The 20,593-nt window shown below is 38.1% G+C and overlaps 1 pseudogene; it reads left to right on the top strand.

The window, feature by feature from the left end:
* The first annotated feature begins 10,930 nt into the window (after nt 1-10,930).
* LOC123934588 overlaps nt 10,931-20,593 on the top strand; it is a 30,204-nt pseudogene continuing 20,541 nt past the window's right edge.

Below are 20,593 nucleotides of genomic sequence, written 5' to 3'. Positions count from 1 at the left end.
TTTCTAATATATATTTCTCTCCCTTGAAAGTGGGTCACTGACATTTGTGACCCAAATCCAATTCCAATGCTCATGCTTTCTGACTGTGTCTATGAATTCTTCCTAAAGAATGTCTCCAAGACAGTGATGTCTTTTCATTGTACTATATATGACACTGTGCTAAGACAGCCATGAATACCTCTGGGACCAAAATAAATGTGAGTTAATCACCTATCTTAAGTTTTTGATACTTCCTTTATAAGCCCAAAATAACAGCAATTATCTGTATAATTTTATTAAAATTGAGTGACTTAGCAAATGTGCCCCTTTTAGGCCCAAAATTTATGCACAAAAGAAACATTTTATATTTAATAATAATAACCACTTTCAATGAGTCATAGTCCTTTCTTATTTATGAAATTAATTGAGTTTGAGGAGGTAGAAAATGAGAGTTAAGTACTTTTTAAAATCCTACCCCTTCAGGCTACTTGAGACTCATTTCATGCATGAAAGAACTGACACATTAAGAGAATCTAGTGATCTGAATATGTTCAGCTTTTCTTTAGTCATTTACACAATTAGATTTTTTTCAAATGAGAATACAGAAATGGGAGTAAAATTAATAATTCTCCTGACCAGGATCACCTAATTCCCAGTAAATGTTTTTATATACAGTGGAATTGCTGAAAGTATAATTGCATATTTATCAATTTGCAGAAGAAATTGAAAATGAAATTTGAGTCTGCTGCTGCTAACACATACAGAATTACATCAATGTTTGCAACTATCATCTTCGGTGGGGAAATATTGTCTCTATTCTTATCTACATCTTGTCAGGCTACATTAAACTCATTTTTCTTCAAATTATTTGCTCTTTATTAGCACCTAGGAAATATTTTCTAGCATACAATTTTAAATTGTTTATATTTATCTAAGATTATCCCTTCTACTAGTTTTCATAAAGTCATTAACCAGATCTGTCTCCCCATGCTTTTTTTCTCAGCACACTATAAGCTGATATAACCTTATTTTGTATAAGTATTTTACACCTTTCCTCTGATTCATGTTCATTCCTTTTCTTCGAACCGTTCTATGTATTGTTATTCATACTTTTATTCGGATAAAAAAAATTCATTCTTATGTTGAAAATGTGTCCATACTTATCTTCAAAAGTGTGTTCCAGTGATCTTTAACTTATAACTGTAATCTCCTGGAAAAAATAACTGTGCAACCTACAGAAGAGTGTGAGCGATGCTTGATAAAGTTTCAGTTATAAATTGGGAAAAAACCAAATTCTTCTCTAACCTAAATGTGAGATCTGAAACCATAAAAATCCTAGAACAGAACACAAACAGTAACTTTTCTGACATCAGTTACAGCAACTTTTTTCTACATAGGTCCCCTGAGTCAAGGAGAACAAAAGCAAATAAACTATTGGGAGTACATCAAAATAAAAAGCTTCTGCACAGTGAAGGAAACAATCAATAGATCTAAGAGGCAACCTTTGGAATGGGAGAAGATATCTGCAAATGACATATCCAATAAAATGTTAGTATCTAAAATATATAAAGCACTCTACAACTCAACACCCAAAAAACAAATAGTCCAATTATAAAAATGGGCAGAAGAAAAAAAATTAAAATAAAACAATGCATAGAACACATGAATAGACATTTCTTCAAAGAAAACATCCAGATGGCCAAGACACACATGAAAAGATGCTCACTATCCAGAGAGATGCAAATCAAAACCACAATGAGATATCACCTCACACCTGTCAGAATAGCTGAAATCAACAACACAAGAAGTAATGTGTGTGGGTGAGGATGTGGAGAAAGAGGAACCTTCTTGCACTATTGGTGGGAATTCAAACTGGTGCAGCCACTGTGGAAATCAGTAGGGAGGTTCCTCAAAAAGTTAAAAATAGAACTACCTTGGGATCTTGCAATGGCTATTTACTATGTATTTACCCAAAGATGACAAAAACACGAATTCAAAGAAATACACACACTCCTATGTTTAGAGCAGCTTTATTTACAATAGCCAAGATATGGAAGTAGCCCAAGTGTCCATTGACTGATGAATGGATAAAGAAGAAGTGGTGTAAGTATACAGTGGAATATTAATTAGCCATATAAAAGAATGAAATTTTGCCATTTGCAATGACATGGATACAGCTAGAGAGTATAATACTAAGCAAAATAAGTCAGTCAGAGAAAGATAAGTACCATTTCATTCATATGTGGAATTTAAGAAATAAAACAAATGAGCAAAGGGAGAAAGAGAGAGATGCCAAAAAAACAGACCCTTAACATTAGAGAACAAACTGATGGTTACTAGAGGGGAGGGGAGGGGATGGGTGAAATAGGTGATGGGGATTAAGGAGGGCACTTTTCATTACAAGCACTGGGTGATTTAAATAAAAACTGAAGGGGCATCTGGATGAAGTAGCTAAGCATCTGAGTCTTGATTTCAGCTCAGATCATGATCTCAGAATTGTGAGATCAAGCCCCACACTGGGCTTGGAGCCTGCTTAAGATTTCTCTCTCTCTCTCCTTCTGACTCTCCCCACCAGTCTGCCTCTCTAAAAATAATAATAATAATAATAATAATAAAATAAATATATAAAAAGTTTTTAAAAAGAGGAGAAAATCTGATACTAGTTTTCAAGTGTCAGAATATTGTAAGTGTGTGAATGTGGGTGTGTGTGGGTAGGTGTGCACCTATTTGTGCAAAAAGTATAAAAAAAAACAAAAACAAAAACAACCTTCAATTGGTATGCCTGGGTGGCTCAGCCGGTTTAGCATCTGCCTTCAGCTCAGGTCATGATCCCAGGGCCCTGGGATCGAGTTCCACATCAGGCTCCCTGTTCAGCAGAAAGCCTGCTACTCCCACTGCTTGTGCTCTCTCTCTCTCTCTCTCTCTCTCTCTGTGTCAAATAAATAAATAAATTCTGTTTAAAAAGTTAAAAAAAAAAAAAACAACTCAGGGTGCCTGGGTGGCTCAGTGGGTTAAGCCTCTGCCTTCCGCTCAGGTCATGATCTCAGGGTCCTGGGATGGAGACCTGCATCGGGCTTTCTGCTCGGCAGCAAGGCTGCTTCCCCCTCTCTCTCTGCCTGCCTCTCTGCCTCCTTGTGATCTCTCTCTCTCTCTGTCAAATAAATGAATAAAATCTTTAAAAAAAAAAAGTTAAAAAAAACCTTTAATCTTATTACTGACCTGCTTTTTATTGATTAAAATTTTCTACATTCAGAAGTTGTTCTATATTGCTTATTTTGAATTTTTCCTAGTACAGCTATTAAAGAATGCCCAATCAAAATGTTGATATAAGGAATAAAATATTTAAATTAAGCTTTGGCATAAAGATGACAAAAGAGAAGATATATATAACACAGCATCATGAATATACATGTTATGGTTCCCCGCCTCCTTTTTCCTTTCTTTTTCTTTGAATATTGTTTTGAGGAACACCAAAATGATTATGAAAAAGTTGGCTGGAAGAAGAAATCTCTCCACTTACCCTAAGATCTTTTTCTGGTATGAGTGGGCAAGGCAATATGAGGAGTGATTGACAGAAGCACAGAAGTGGCCTTTGGTAGATTATGGGCTTTCCCAAAATCTCCTCCTTAGGCTAGCTCATTTCTTCTCAACTTCTGTGATCAGACTATCTTGGGATATTTATTTTAATACATGGACTTCTGGGACCAATTTAGCATCAACTGAATCAGACTCTCCACAAGGAGGGGCCTGGGAGTCTGTGCTTTCTCTTCAAACATATATATTCTGAATGGCAGAAGGAGAAGACTTAGACTTTTTAAATTGTATAATTCTGATTAGAATGGTTTTTCAGGAATAGTGGGAAAAGAGGAAGAATTTTTTTGTGGTCATGTTGATTTTGGTGCAGCATAATTCTAAGTAATTCTTGTTTCATTTATTTCAGTGTCATTTTGGTGGAATTCTGAACATTTGTATCTTTTTTTTTAAGATTTTATTTATTTATTTGACAGAGATCACAAGTAGGCAGAGAGGCAGGCAGAGAGAGAGGGGAAAGCAGGCTCCCCACCGAGCAGAGAGCCTAATGTGGGGCTCAATCCCAGGACCCTGAGATCATGACCTGAGCCAAAAGCAGAGGCTTAACCCACTGAGCCACCCAGGTGCCCCCTGAACATTTGTATCTTTATCATAACAATGAACTGAATCGGGACAGTTAACCACATGAACCACTGGTAAATATTTTTATTTTATAAACTGTTAATTATCAGGGCGAATTCAGTATAATTTGCATCAAATAAATTTAATCTAAATGTACAAGTTTAATTTATTCAAATAATTTATATTAGTCACACTTTTATTCAAATATATCTGTTTATGTGTTACTAGGTTCATGTTCATGGTAACTGAATAACTATGCACTGGATAACATTAATATTTAAACTTCTTCTGATTTGTGAAGTCGGTGTTCATAGTTTAGAAAGAGTCACTGAATTCTGAATATGGAAGTAGAGTTTTAAAAACTTAAATTGCTTTATAATTCTATTACCTTTTTTTTTTTAAAGATTTTATTTATTTGAGAGAAAGAAAGTGTGAGTGAGCATGAGCAGGGGTGAGGGGGGCAGAGGAAGCAGCCTCCCCCCTGAGCAGGGAGCCCAATGTGGGGCTCAATCCCAGGACACTGGGTTTATGACCTGAGCACAAGGCAGATGCTTAACCAGTTGAGCCACTCAGGTGCTCCATAATTCTAGTATCTTTTAAACTACAGAAAACTATCCAGGGTGAAATAGATTAAGAAGTGTTGATATGACTATTATGGAATGGCAAGGCAAAAGAAAATAATGTAGATTTATATTAATGAAATGGACTGATAATTAGCCTTTATCACTATGCAGTTAGTATATTTTACATCTTTCGTTTCTGTCTGTGTGATGCTTTTGGATGTAAAAATGGCTCAATAGGTAAAAGTTGGGGTAATTTTGATTACATGGGACTTCCCAATGTTAAAGTCACCTGAAATCATTACAAAGCTTGGGCCAATCTTGCTAAGATTAAAATTAGTGTATTTTAATTTGCAAAAGTAAATTGTACTTAAGCAAATTTTTTAAGTATTTCTAAAGATTGATTGTATAAATGTTTGATTTTTCAATCGGTTCTGTGAGAAAAGTTGTTAAAGAAGATACCATTTGTTCTCAGTGCATTTGCTTTATTGAATGCTCATGTTACGTTTAACTAGGGTATTCAAAGCCTTGCTTTCTCATTTGGCTTTAATAAATAGTAAAACATTAATTAATGTTTAGCTTTAATACTATACCATACCATACCACAGTATATATCACACTCTAACATATCATACCAGGAGATTTTAGATAGCTTATGCTAACTTATTTGTAGATATCAAATATTATTATTGCCACTCTAGTACACAGTTCATCTAAAACTCTTAACTTTTCAGTCCTGCATCTTCTTGACTAAATGGTTGCTTTGTGATGTAGTTTCACCTGAATCATTTAAAAATATTTTCTTCACTTGTAATTTTGAACAATTTATAGTATCACATATTAAACTAGAATCAAACTTCAAAGCAGTGCTGTAGGTATCTTTAAGCATAAGTAACAAAATATTGACTCAGTTTAATGAACAGCAAAATTAAGTCTACTTTCACAATTTGGGATGCAATATAAGACTTCTGTCTCAACACTGAAAGTGGCATATCCTTTTTCTTGGGGGGAGGATTTTATTTATTTGACAGAGAGTGATCACAAGTAGGCTGGGGGGTGTGGAGTGGGCTCCCTGCTGAGCAGAGAGCCCCATGCAATGGGGGGCTTGATCCCGGGATCCTGGAATCGGGACCTGAGCTGAAGGCAGAGGCTTAACCCACTGGGCTACCTAGGCACCGCTGAAAGTGGTATATCCTTAATAAAGCTGTAGCAGAGTAGTTTAAAAAAAAAAAAAGAATTTGGTCTCTCAGACTTTACCATGTTTACTTCTTTATATAATGTTCTGGAATGTATTTGACTAGATCCAAAGTTCCCATGTTACTGAAGCCATAGACACTAAAGTTACAATAAAGGTATTTTTCTTGTTAAGTTACATTTGCCAAGCCCAAAATAAAATAGAATTCACGAGTTTAAAAATATTTATAATTTCATTTGGGCAGGAAAGGAAACCTTAGATGTACTCATCTAAAATAATTGCCAAGTCAGCATGAAGTAAAGCTTAAGAAGTGTGTCTACCATGGTCTCAAGATGAATTATTTTTTCTCATATAGTCTCTTCCATTTATATTTATATTACTGAACTTTCTCAGTTCTCTCAACCCTCCCTGTGATAAAATAAACATAAAGTTGGTGAAACATCGAGTGAGGGAGTCGTGATCCAGCATTAAGTCAGGAAGAATATGATCCAACACAGTGAAGTCAATCTCCTGCTGACTGACCCCCAAAGAATAACTCCGAGCCATTCATTTAAAGGATTAAGGATTTACTCCATATACCTCTGTGAAGACTATCACCCAGATCAAATGCAAAGGTGGGACTTACAAAGGCAAAGCCACAAAATTTCTCAAGGGAAAGGGACTGATTAGTTCATAAAAGTCCTTGGTGTGTCATCTTATGACTGACATAGATGGCTGAGCCCCAAATCCTATTAAATAATTAAGACAGAATAATCACAAGTTCACTAAAAGGTTGATTTCTCTGAAATGGTCGAGTTTCTTCATTTTCTGGGATCCTGTCTATTTGCTTTATGACACCTCCAGGCTCTGAATCATGGCAGCAGGGAAATCCCTACTCACTTACTGAGAATTTCCACAACTCCAACCATCACAACCATACTCCAGACAGCAGAAGAAAAAGAGAAAGGACAGTGGAAAGAGTGTGCCCTCTTCATTTTGAAAAGCTTCCCAAAGATTCAACACAGCACTTCTGCTTATAGTCCAGGGCCCAAATCTTTTTTTTTTTTTTCTTTTTTTCAGGGTCCAAATCTTAATCGGATGACTAAACCACCTAGCTAGAATGAAGACTGGGAAATCTCTCTCTCCTCCCCACATGACTAAATAAAATCAAAGTTTTGTCAGTGAGGAGGAAAGGACAAATGGTTATTGGGGTAAGCAATCAACAGTCTCCTTCACAAGGGCACACAAAAAGAGTTTTTATCACAAACAGCACAAAGTTATCTAATATTTCATCAATCCACTTGCATTGGCATAATGAGGCCTTTCGATCTTTAAATATTTCTTAATAAAATAATAGTAATGTTACAAGATCACAGTTTTCTTAAAGCTCTTATTATTATTTGCCTTTGAAGAAAATTCCAGGCACAAATAGAGGTAAGAATCCATATGTAAAATCAAAACTAGAATGGAAGTTCTGTATGGTATCTCTACGCTTAACTTTTATATGTAATCTAAAATGTAATAACATTACATTGTCTCAACAAAAACCCCTGTTCTGGTTTCTAGGTTTAACTGACAAGGTAACACTGAGAAATAAGAAAAGGTTAAAAAAAAAATCCTCATAAAAATGACTGGATTGCTATTAGAACTTTTCTTTAAAAATTCATGTTCTTCTCTTTTGAGGCACATGGTAATACTGTATTTTCTTAGCAATGTTGAGGTTATATGTGAATCTGTAACTTCTTTGGCCAAAAATTTGTGAGAAAATATGCTGTACATTATTTCCAAATTAAGTATCATTGGGTGCTTTTTCAGATTTTCCTTCTCTACCACATATACAACTGATCCTTGTTCAGCATGGATGTACCTTCTGAGTGTACACTCTCCATCTATGATGAACATGTACTATGAGCAAGAATTAAACTATTAAGTGAGCCCACTAATTTTGTATGTTATTTGTTGTTGAAACATGATATGTCCCAAAGGATATATTTTCTCTTCTCAAATGAGCTTAATGGTACTGATATTATCTTTGAGGTATTGTTAAAAATATAATAGAAAATATTATTAAAAAAATTAAAACATCTCTATAAACTGTTCTTTATAAGTGATAGACAAATATTTTAAAACTTTAAGAGCACTTGGCTGATGCAGTCAGAAGAGCATACAACTCTTAAGTCTCCAGTTGTGGGTTTGAGACCCAAGTTGGGTGTAGAGATTACTAAAAAATAAATAAACTTTAAAAAATTTAAATAGTGTTGGAAGCAGACTTTATATTCATCACACATTTTACTTTATGAGAACATGAAGCATTCACATAAGCAAGAACAGTTAACAAGTTCTTATTCTAATTAATCCCAAAAGAATTGGCTGGCAAGGACTAGTTTCAGACACAATTTAAAACTGATCAATGGATCAGCTATGCTCAGAAATGACTCTTTTGAAAATAATTTTTTTTTTTTTGCTTTTTAAAAAAATTTTTTTTTAAATCTTTTATTTTTTTATAAACATATAATGTATTTTTATCCCCAGGGGTACAGGTCTGTGAATCGCCAGGTTTACACACTTCACAGCACTCACCATAGCACATACCCTCCCCAATGTCCATAACCCCACCCCCCTCTCCCAACCCCCCTCCCCCCAGCAACCCTCACTTTGTTTTGTGAGATTAAGAGTCACTTATGGTTTGTCTCCCTCCCAATCCCATCTTGTTTCATTTATTCTTCTCCTACCCCCTTAACCCCCCATGTTGCATCTCCACTTCCTCATATCATATCTTGCCATTTGTGATGACGTGGATGGAACTAGAGGGTATCATGCTTAGCGAAATAAGTCAATAGGAGAAAGACAACTATCATATGATCTCCCTGAAAATAATTTTCTACACTAATATGATTTGCTTTTCTTTCCAGCAATATTGACTTATGTACTCATTCAACAAATCCGTATTAGGTGGTATCTCAAGCATTTTTTTGTACTGAAGAATACAGTGATGAGTCAGTTATATCTGGTCCTCAAGGAGCCCACCATCAAGCAGAAAAAAAAAATACAGAAATGTTTGCAGTTGCACAAGGCAGGATGCTTGCACTATTATATGTTAGTTGAAAAAGAAGTGATCTATGAGTTGATAAAAGAAGAATATCACTAGATATTATAGAGAACTTAATGGGAGAGGAAAAAATATTTAAGGAGAGTTATGAGGTACTAAACCTTTTCTTCATGCATATACTGTACTCTTTTGCTTTTGTCATATACAAATGGGGCTTTGAAAAATGAGTAAGATCTTAATGGCCAGGGAGAAGAAGGGAAATATGTTCCCTTCAAGGAAAGGTAACACATAAAGAGTAACAGAAGCAACGGGAACACAACAAAGCCATAGCACAAGCCATATGTTTGTGCATATGGACCACAGGGTTGGCAGAGGATAGTATGAATGAAGGCTGAAAAGGTATTGAAGTGTTTATCATTCTGCATTGTAATTATTTCTTGCAGGCCTTCATTTTACGGAAGAAATGGCACATGAGCTTAGGGGCTTCATCATTCATCCTATGTCCCAGAGTAGCTTGGCCCAGAATAGTCAGCCAAGTGAAAGAATGCTACAGTGAAGATTTTTATGTGGGTCCTGACCCTTACTAAAAACTCACTAAAAGCTGGATTCTGCAGGGCCACGGTTTTAAAATATTTCATTTACTGCACTGAATTAGCAATTAGAATTAGGCAAGTCTCTTAGGAACTAGAGCAGATCACAGGCCAAGTGCACATACTAAGTACAGGAGTCTCCTCTTATCCGCCAGGGATAAGTTCCAAGACCCCTCTAGTGGATGCCTGGGACCACGGATAGTATTGAAACCTATATATAGTATGTTTTGCTTCATTTTTTAATTGAAGAATGGTTGACATATTATATTAGTTTTTGGTGTAGCACATAGTGGTTTGACAATTATGTACACTACAAAATGCTCACCATAGTAAGGGTAGTTAACATCTGTCCCTATACAAGGTTATTACAATATTGACTATATTCCGGATGCTTTTCATTCCTGTGACTTCATTATTTTATAGCTGGAAGTTTGTACTTCTTCTGATCCCCTTCGTCTCTTTCACGTATTCCGCCACCCCCATTACTATGTTTTTCCTATACATACATGCCCGGGATAAAGTTTCATTTATAAATTAGGCACAGTAAGAGGTTAACAACAAAAACTAGTAATAAAATCAAACCACGTTAAAATGCTATAATAAAAGTGATGTGAATGTGGTCTTTTTCTCTCAAAATACCTTATTATATGTACTCACCCTTGATGAGGCGACCTGAGGAAAGTGGCGAACGTAGCAGTAGGCTACTATTGACTTCTGATGATTCGTCAGAAAGAGGATCATCTGCTTCCCAGTAGATGCAGGTAACCGAAAATGGGGAAGCAAAACTGTGTAAAACAAAACTGCAGATAAAAGGGGATCATAGTAGCACTTGGGTGGCTCAAAGGGTTAAGTCTCTGCCTCTCGGTTTCACTTGATGTGGTGAGTTCAGGGTCCTGATCTCAGGCCCATGATTTCAGGGTTGTGGGGGTTGAGCCCTGTGCTTAGCAGGAAGTCTCCTTGACACTCTTCCTCTGCTCACCCCTCCCCCATGTAGGGGCCTGGTTAGTCAGAGGGAGCCCTTTTGTTGTGGGCTTGGATTGACCCTGCCCCTCCAGGAGGAACTTGCTTGCAGGCCCCGGATGTAGAGGCGGGCCAGCCAGCTGGAGACGTCCAATCAGTGGGGCGCACACATATTTGCTATGGTGGATTGAAATTCGATTGTCCACCCATATTGCTGACCGAGCGTGACTGTGCAGTTTTCCCTGTGTGTTGCAGTCCTATTGGCTACCTGTGTGTGGGCCGGGCTCGGCCACCTCTATAAAGGTTAGTCTGTGAGGTAGTGTAGGAGGGATTGCTTCGGGATCGTTGGGAGCAGTGTCACAGGGGAAGCATAGTCACTGGGCGTGGCCTTGTTGGGAGCGTCGCCTGGCCGCAGCCTCGCCAGCCAGGCAGCGGCCTCGCTGGGGAGCAGGGCTGCCGAAGAGTCATGAGCGTCGCTGGGCAGTGGCCTCGCCAGCCGGGGAGCGGCGCTGCCGGAGCGTCATCATCAGGAAGCGGCCTCTATTGGCAAGCAGTGCCGCCAGGAGTGTCGTCGTCGGGTAGGGGAGCCATGGGGTAGCGGCCGTCGTTGGGTAGGGGGAGTGGTCGGGGTCAGTGTCCTGGTGGTCATCGCCTCTTTGTAAGAGATGGCCCCGACTGGTTGGTTTGATTTCTGATGCTTGGCGTGAAATAAAGCTTTGCTTGACTTTAACTTTGTGTCGGTCTCGTTCCTTTGATCACGGACCCTAACACCCCACACCGCCGCTTGCTACAGGCGCTGAGCCCTGAGTGCGCACGTGCGTGCTCCCTCCCTCTCTCAAATAAGTCAACATTTTTCTTTCCTTTTCCTTTTTATTTTTTTAAAGAGGGAGTTGTAATAATTTGCTTTGATCCTCTTCCTCTAGTTCGGAGTTTCTTTTTTTATGCCATCAGCCTCTTTGGCAATTTGGTGAAGTCTATGCTTCTTCACAGAATAAGTTGTTCATACATAAATAAGGTAAGATATAAGAATTATAGGGGTGCCTGGGTGGTTCAGTCAGTTAAGTGTCCATTTCAATCTCAGCTCAGGTCCTGAACTCGGGGTCATGAGCTCAAGCCCCGCATTGGGCTTCATGCTGGGAGTGGAGTCTACTTAATTAAAATAAAGGGGGGGGGAATGCAAGGATTATAGAAAAAACTAATAATATTCCAGTAGGTTATCAAAAAGTAAAAATGTTATAATACGTTAAAATGTGTACTACTTTGTTAACACAATGCATAATAAGATCTTATGGTGAGGCTAATATAACTGTCATACTTTAAAAATAGTGATAAATACAGACAATATTTCAAGATACTTTAACAACTGAAATGTGGTATAAACATGTCTATAGTTCTGGGTGACCAAGTTATAGGCAGAACTAATACCACTGTGGTTTGGGAATGCTATATTGCAGTTAAGAGTCAGTGAAAACAAAGATTTCACTGGGGGGATTTCACATACCCACTCTGTTCTTGGACCCCAGGTTAGAGCCCCTTGCTTAAGATAACTCAATTTCCCAGAGGCAAAGTGGCACAAAATGTAGCAAATATCCCATTTTTATTACCCTCTAGATAGCCACTTGGGTGTGTATATGAAAATATCTCTATCCTTTTTTTTTCTGTCTGCTTTGTGTATGATCTTTCTTTACAAATGCGAAAACATCCTACTATTATGTTTATGAAAGCCTTGGTGTAAAGTGTACATCAAACCCTCAAAATACATTTAAGTATGTGTGGGGGCATGACGTATAGCAGGTGTTATTCTTTACTTTTTTTTTTAAGGTTTAAACTGCCAACCTAAATCTCAGCAAGTAGAAGTAAAGCACTGTATAATATATGACTTGGGGTATATAATCTCATTAAGAAGGTTGTACAAAAAGATGGTGTTATTCATAAAAATCAAATGGAGAAAACGAGAAGATGTTGTGGAAAGAATTTTTCTTAGAAATAGCCTATATATATATATATTTTTTAAAGATTTTATTTTATTTATTTGACAGAGAAAGAGATCACAAGTAGGCAGAGAGGCAGGCAGAGAGAGGAGGAAGCAGGCTCCCTGCGGAGCAGAGAGCCCGATGCGGGGCTCGATCCTAGGACCCTGAGATCATGACCTGAGCCGAAGGCAGCGGCTTAATCCACTGAGCCACCCAGGCGCCCCAGAAATAGCCAATATATTTATACAAAACCAAATTCAGGCAAAAGTAGATGTCTGAGTAAGCAAATTTTTTCTCTTTATTTTTCTTTTTTCAGAAAATAGATCAGGTAAACAGTGCCTCTGCAGCCAAATATTAATTGACAACTTGTTGAGCAAAGCAATCACAAATACTAAGAGAAGAGTGATTTGGCTAGAGTTGATGGATTCTAAAACCAAAGAATCTTTTAAGGGACATAGCTGCTTCTATTAAGGTTGTTATCTGTTAATTAATTTTCAGAAATGCAACCAGAGTTTACAGCTGCTGAATACTCCTTATAAATTTATGAGGAGAAAAATGTGGAAAACATAAGCTAATAGAAGAGAACTTTTCAAGAAAGTATCATTTTGGGGGGCACCATCTGGCTTAGTCAGAAGAGCATATGACTCGATCCTGGGGTTGTGAGTTCAAGCCCCACATTGGGCTTAGAGATTACTTTCAGTCAATCAGAGAAAGACAATTATCATATGATCTCACTGATAATGAGGAATTTGAGAAACAAGACAAGAGGATCATAGGGGAAGGGAGGGAAAAAATGAAACAAGATGAACCCAGAGAGGGAGACAAACCATAACAGACTCAATCTCAGGAAATAAACTGAGGGTTTCTGGAGGGAAGAAGGGTGGGAGAGATGGGGAGGCTGGGCTATGGACACTGGGGAGGGCATGTGCCATGGTGAGTGCTGTGAAGATTGATGAATCACAGACCTGTACCCCTGAAACAAATAATACATTATATGTTAATAGAAAATTAATTAATTAATTAATTAAAAGAAAAGAAAGCATCATTTTTGGAGAGAGTATCCATTCAGTCCTAACTTTTGACTACCTACTTTTGAGTCTTTCGATTAGGTTTATTATTATTATTACCATTATCATTATTACATTATCAAATTTATTCTTCTCGTCATTGTTTGAAAGTGAAAATGTATCATTTTACTGAAAAAGTGAGTGGTTGAAATATGAATGATTGTGAATTTCCTTTTTGGATTTTTCTCATGTTTTAAATGTTTAAAACAATATAAAAGATCAAATGATATATGAAATACATCTGTGGTCTTTGTATATCAAGTAGGTAGCCATAATTTTTAAGAATCTGTAAGATTTAGTGAAGACAAAGAAGTGTTTTGAGTTTTGTGTCATCAGTTATTTACCTTTTTACTTATGACAGTGATGCTGGGAGTAGCCCTGAGTATGATAATGCTGAGGGTTGTTGCCATTCCCCAAATGCCTTAAGAACCTGTTAGTACCTCAAGCAAAAGCTTTTATTTGTCTTCATGTATTTTAAAGATTTTATTTTAATTAATTAATATATTTATTTATTTATTTAGAGAGAGAGAAGAGAGCAGGGGAAGGGGCAGAGGGTACCCGATGCAGTGCTCTATCTCACAACCCTGAAATCATGACCTGTGCCAAAATCAAGGGTCAGCTGCTTAACTCACTGAGCCACCCAGGCACCCCTTCATCTCTGACTTTTGTGTATAGTATACTAGTAAATGAAATACTCAAAGGATGGTTATGACAGTAGACAGAATGCCAAGCCCTGGGGATTAGTGGCAGAGTGGGAGGCCCAAAGGCTGGTCCTCAGCCTGTCCTGTTCATGAAACTTTGGAGGACTCTGCCCACATCTTTCTTCTCACTGCGAGTCCTAGTTTCCTTACCTGTTCAATGAATATATTCATTGAACTTTCATGTTACTTTTATATTACTTTTGGCCTGTTCTAAACTGTTTAAACCTATTTAGGAGACAAATATCACCATGTTTAAAATTGTAAGGAGAACACAGCTTTATTTTACTTTATGAAATCACTGAAGATTTAGAAAAGATGGATAGAATGATGGACAGGACAATGGGATTGTTGACCTGGACACCTACAGATGGCCTCTGCATGTGGTCCAGCCTATTTCACAGGATGGCAGTTTAGTTCTAAAGGAAAATGAGTCAAAAAGACAGAGAAAGAAGCAAGAAATTTTGTAAAACTTCTTGATCTAGTGTCAGAAATTACATCATTTCCCTTCTGCTGCATGTTAACATACTACATTAGATGAAATCACTAAACCCAGCCCACCATGTCACCACTTTCCAGGCAACATCAAAAGATTTGTGGCCATGTTTTCAAGCCACCAGAAAGAGGAGTTTATGAGTACATAAAACAGTCCTTTATTTCCCAGTTCAAATTTTCCATTATACCTGGTAGTGTGAACTGTTACATAGTCCATAAAAAGCAAATTGAAGATTCATGGGTGACTCCTTTGCTGTGTATACACAGGTTAATTTCTAACAGTAGTGAAGTTCCCTTTGTAATGAAATTCTTTAATAGAGGGTAGCATTTATGTATTTTTTAATATCGAGGTTGAGCTGGAGTCACCCATACTTTCATTAGCAAATGTATCATCTTCTAATTTTGTGTGCTAATTCTTTGAGCAGTTTTATTGATCCCAAAATGTTCATCACTAATTGAAACAGCTGCTTTATTTAAACAGCACTTAGGAAATGATATGCAAACAAGCTCTGTTTCATATTTTGGCAGAAGTTAAGTCCAATTTGATCAGAGAGCTCATTTGTTCTGTGTATACTCTTTACCTGGGAGTGGAAGGGACCTCAAGCCCAGATCTCTACTTTCCTCCCTCTCACATTACATGTGCTCCTGTGGTGAAAGGAAAGAGGTGAGAACAGAATTTTGGTCTCTACATTCAGCATGGACTGCAATCTTAACTGGAATAACCCGTACAGGTGACTTAAAGGCAGCGGGAGGTCCTGGAAAGTAGGGATTATACCCTGTGACCAAGAGCATCCCTTTCTAGAAGCCGCTCTAAAAGTCCACAGATGAGAGCCTAAATCCAAACAATATGTAGGCATTTCCATTTCCAGGAGTCACAAGAGTCAAAAAGTTAGCAGTCTAGCCTTGATTGTCCCTACGTGGCTCAGTTATGTTTAAAAGAGCTAACGACAGACATGAGAGTGACACTGAGACATAACTGATTGAAAACCTCAGTCTTCCCCATGCCTTATCCCAACGTCTATTTCTTACTGATACCCTCCTTTTCATTTTTAAATGTTTTTTCAGCTTTATTGAGATGTTACTGACTTGATATATGTAAGTTTAAGTTGTACAGTGTGATGATTAGATACCTGTATATATTATAAAATCTCATTACCACAAGAAGTTTGGCTAACACCTCCATCCCCTCATGTAATTACCAATGTGTGTGTGTGTGTGTGTGTGTTTGTGTGTGTGCTGATAACATTTAACATCTACCGTCTTGGGGACCCTGGGTGACTCAGTCAGTTAAGCATCTGCCTTGGGCTCACATCATGATCCCAGGATGGGATCAAGCCCCACATCCCACATTGGGCTCCCTGCTCAGTGGGGAGCCTGCTTCTCCCTCTCCTTCTGTCTGCCGTGCCCCCCTGTTGGTGCTCACTCTCTCTCTCTCTCTCTGTCAAATAAATAAATAAATAAATAAATAAATAAATATCTTAAAAAAAAAAACAAAACAGTAAGATATACTCTCTTAGCAATGTTCAAGTATATACTACAGTCACCATGCTCTACATTAGCTCCCCAGATCTTATTCATCTTATGCCGGGATTTGTACCCTTTAGTCAACATCTCCTCATTTTCCCCACCCACCCCCCAGCCCCTGGCAATCCCTATTCTACTCTCTGTTTCTTTAAGTTCAGCTTTTTTAGATTACACATATAAGTGAGAACATGCACTATTTGTCTTTCTCCTGACTTGTGACTGCAAGCTCTAGCCTTGGGCACATGCGCCCCAGAGGAGGGTGGTGATGGGATCAGGCTGGGTACACAGTTGGAGAAGCTAGCTGCAGGTAAGCTCAGTGGGGTCCTTTGTGTAGCACTGGGAAAGCTGGGGAAGCTGGTCACTCACCCAGCTCTCCCTTTCTAGCTAGGAAGTTCCCTCTAGGGACTGAGCTGTACTGGGCTGGGGGATGGGGTTAGGCAGACAAAACAAGCACTTTCCTTTTTTCCTTTTTCATGCAGTTATTCTCAGGTCTTTTGTTCTACTATGTGCTGAAGATTCTTAAGTTGACTCCTGAGCTCTCCTGGAGCTGAGCTGTTTTTGTTTGTGGTTAGCTGCCCAATGATCTTTGTTGGGGGACAGGGGTGGTGTCTTACTTCACTGTCTTGGTGACATTAGTCCTTTTCTAGCTTTTTGAGTGGAATACTTCTTATCTATTTTCAGCATTACATATAAAAAAGTCTATAGATTTTCCTAAAAATACTACTTTTGTTTTCTTTTACAAGTTTTAAAGTTCATATGAAAGCAAGTCAGAGAATAATCTCTCTCTCTCTCTCTCTCTCTCTCACACACACACACACACACACACACACACACACACACAAAGCATAATGAAGGAATGGATAGATGCCACATCAGATTTTAAAATAATTGTCATTAGACCCCAAGACCTGACTTTACTGCCCACCTGCTTATACTCACCAATCTTTGTCCCACGTTTTTCCTTAAACTTTTCTGTCCAGCTTATCTTTTAACTAGGGCAAAAGGTCTCCTGGGCATAGCATCCCTTGATGAAACTGAAACTGACCCTCAGGCAGTAAGTGCCCAGAGGAGGAGCTCCATTGGGTCCAGACCACCCAGGCCAAGTTGAACTTAACACCCAGCTCATTCATGCGCAGACAGACCATAGAGTAACCTGTGCAATGACCTACCATTACCTTTACCTCACTATAATAGTAAAATCTCCACCCAAGGAGGAGACTCAGCCACATTTATATAACATACAATGTATGTCTAGGCATGTTTCCTTAAAGCACATGAGTGACCTTCTGCCTGCGTCTATATATGACGACAAGTCTTCCTTTTCTAAATATTCATCCTAACCTTAAATAAAAGGAACCCATTCACCCTTGCTTGGGGAGTCAGGCTTTGGAATTTATTCCCCATGTTCTCCTTATTTGCTGCAAATAAAGTTTTTCTTGTACGATAACTCCACCACCAAGTGCACACCAAGTGTAGTTTCTATCTGTAAGTCACCAAGGAACAAACTCACATTAGTGTGGTTACAATATTACAAGGTTAATAGAAACCTTCCTACCATCTTTAACAATCCTAATGTGCTTTATTGATCTGAAAATTGAAACAAAATATATGTAGGCCTTATATTCACTATCTATAAAATGGAGAAAATAATTATGTTGGCTATATTACAGGCAGTGGTGAGGAAAGCAATACTTGAAAATCGCTCCACAATAATGACAACAAGTTGCTAACATTCTTGGAATATTTGAGGCACTGTTGTAGCACTGGATAAATAGAACATGTATTGCTATAATGATACTGCACTATTCACATGAAATAATTAAAATTGTCATCGTGCATATTTGAATGGATTTGAAACAAAATTTATAAAATAGAGATGATAGAAACAAGAGAAGCATGTCTAAGGCAGGGCAGAGATTCAGGAAAAGGTGGCGTTTGTTTTGACAGTCAAATGGCTTACATCATGACCAGAGAGAACATGAGATAAGGTCTTGGGTTTCATGGGAAAATGAAAGTTGTAACTGAAAACTCTGCATAAAATTGGAACTTTAAAATAGATGTACCTTTGTGAAATAAGTGATTAGATAAAATCCAACAACAGTTTATAAACACTCTGTTTTGTGCATCTTTATTTGACCACTAGATGAGAAAAAGCATTTCCCAAGAGGTAACATGGTTTGTATTATTCCACTTGAATGGATCAGGAACCCCAAGCCAAGGACTTTACATAGAAATTAGTCTAGGGACTGCTATATCCCCTAGGATTACTGGTAAAAACAAACATAAAATAATTCAAGAGATGCACTCATACAATCCAGGCTGTACAGAGGGGGAAAAACGAACACAAAAGCACATAAAGAAACAGTCTATCAAAAGAAAGAATCATGGATCCAATTGTCAGAAGGAGTAGAGCCCAAATAACATGAGCAAATATTACACAAATGTTAGATAAAATATAAGCATTTTTAAAATGGTGAAGAGATGAAAAAATGAAATTGAAATGATAATTAAAAAAAGAAAAAAATAATAATGAAAAATGACCCTATTAAAAATAACAGGAAATGGGCACCTAGGTGGTTCAGTTGGTTGAGTGTCTGACTCTTGGTTTCAGCTTAGATCATGATCTCAGGGTCATAAGATGGAGCTCCGTGAAGGGCTCCATGCTTGGTGATCTCTCTCCTTCTCCTACCCACTCCCCTTCTGCTCATCCCACTGCTCACATGCATGTGCATGCATGCTTTCTCTCTCTCTCTCTCAAAATAAAATAAATAAATAAAATCTTTAGAACAATAAGACTTAAAAAAAAATAACAAGAAGGGCACCTGTGTGGCTCAGTTGGTTAAGCGACTGCCTTCAGTTCAGGTCATGATCCTGGAGTCCCTGGATCGAGTCACGCATCTGGGTCCCTGCTCAGCAGGGAGTCTGCTTCTCCCCCTGACCCTCTCCCCTCTCATGCTCTCTCACTCTCTCTCTCTCAAGTAAACAAATAAAGTCTTTAAAAAAAAATAACAGGAAGAATTGGAAATTTCTGAGTGAAAAATATAGGCACTGATTTTTTTTAAAGTATTCAATGGATGTAATAAGTTGCAAATATTTGCAGATGGTGACAGAAATGGAGAATTGTAACAAAGATTTGAGTAAAGTATCCAGAATTCAGCATGAGAAGACATAAGTGAAAACTACAAAAGAGACATTCAGAGACCTGAGGGATACTATGGAGTCTAACCCATTTTGTGGGGGACCTGATGTTGAATTATATGGGTATCTTAGTCAGCATGCTCTAACTCAGTTTCATGTTCCCTCTAGCAGGCCTCCCTTCATTTGCTCTTGGGTCTAAGAGTCTACCATCAGGAGGAGTCCTGTGCAAGTTCTGCAAGCAGGGTCAGGCCATTTAGTAAGGAATCTTTGTATTACAGGTGCCTGAAATGTGGGTGGGAAAGGACATGTTCCATTGGATCCTTGGACTTCTTGCCCTGTGGGGAGTGGTAAAGACAGAAGGGTAGACAGAGGCCCTGGCAATCCTGAGACCTAGGACGAGGATCTCACCTGATTGTTTTGAAAGGATGTATTAGGTTGTATATCCTCAGAAGCAGATATTGAGACTATGCATTGAGAACAAATAGTTTATTTATTTATTTAGTAAGATTTTATTTATTTATTTGAGAAAGAGAGGGCAGAGGATGAGGCAGAAGGACAAACAGACTCCCCGTTGAGTAGGAAGCCCGCTACAGGCCTAGATCCCAGGACCCCGAGATCATGACTTGAGCTGAAGTCAGTTGCTTAACTGACTGAGCCACCTAGGCACCCCCACAAATAGTTTATTTAGTAAGTGATCTCACAAAGTATAGATAGGGGAGTGGGAGACAGTGAAGAGAGGAGACCAATTCACGGGATTTCAAAGAAGTGCAAAAGTCCAGTTAGGAAATAAGTGTGTCATCAGGTTTAAAAAGTACAGCATAGAGAATACAGTCAAAAATACTGTAATACCCTTATCGTGGTAAGCATTGTGTAGTGTATAATCGTTGAATCACTATATTATACACCTGAAACTAATATTATATGTCAACTATACTTCAATAAAAAATTTAAAATTTTTAAAGAAACATTTTTTTAAAAGAGCAGGGTATCACTGTGGGCAATTGGGACTTAATCCTGCTGAGGACCTCTGGAAGAATTCAGCTCAGAATTATTCTAACCAAAGGCAAGGAAGCCGGGTGATTTCTTTACTAATTCCCATCCATCATTAGTTGAGAACTGCTCCTGCAGGCTTTAACTGCCACTTCTGGCCTGATCCCTGCAAGGGCTGAGCACTCTCCTATGAGAAATCCCTCAAGGAGAAAGAAGTTTTCCAACAAAGCCATTGACCTACAGG

This window comes from Meles meles, chromosome X, assembly GCF_922984935.1.
Source record: "Meles meles chromosome X, mMelMel3.1 paternal haplotype, whole genome shotgun sequence".
Classification (NCBI taxonomy): Eukaryota; Metazoa; Chordata; class Mammalia; order Carnivora; family Mustelidae; genus Meles; species Meles meles.
This window is presented reverse-complemented; position numbering and strand designations above follow the sequence as displayed.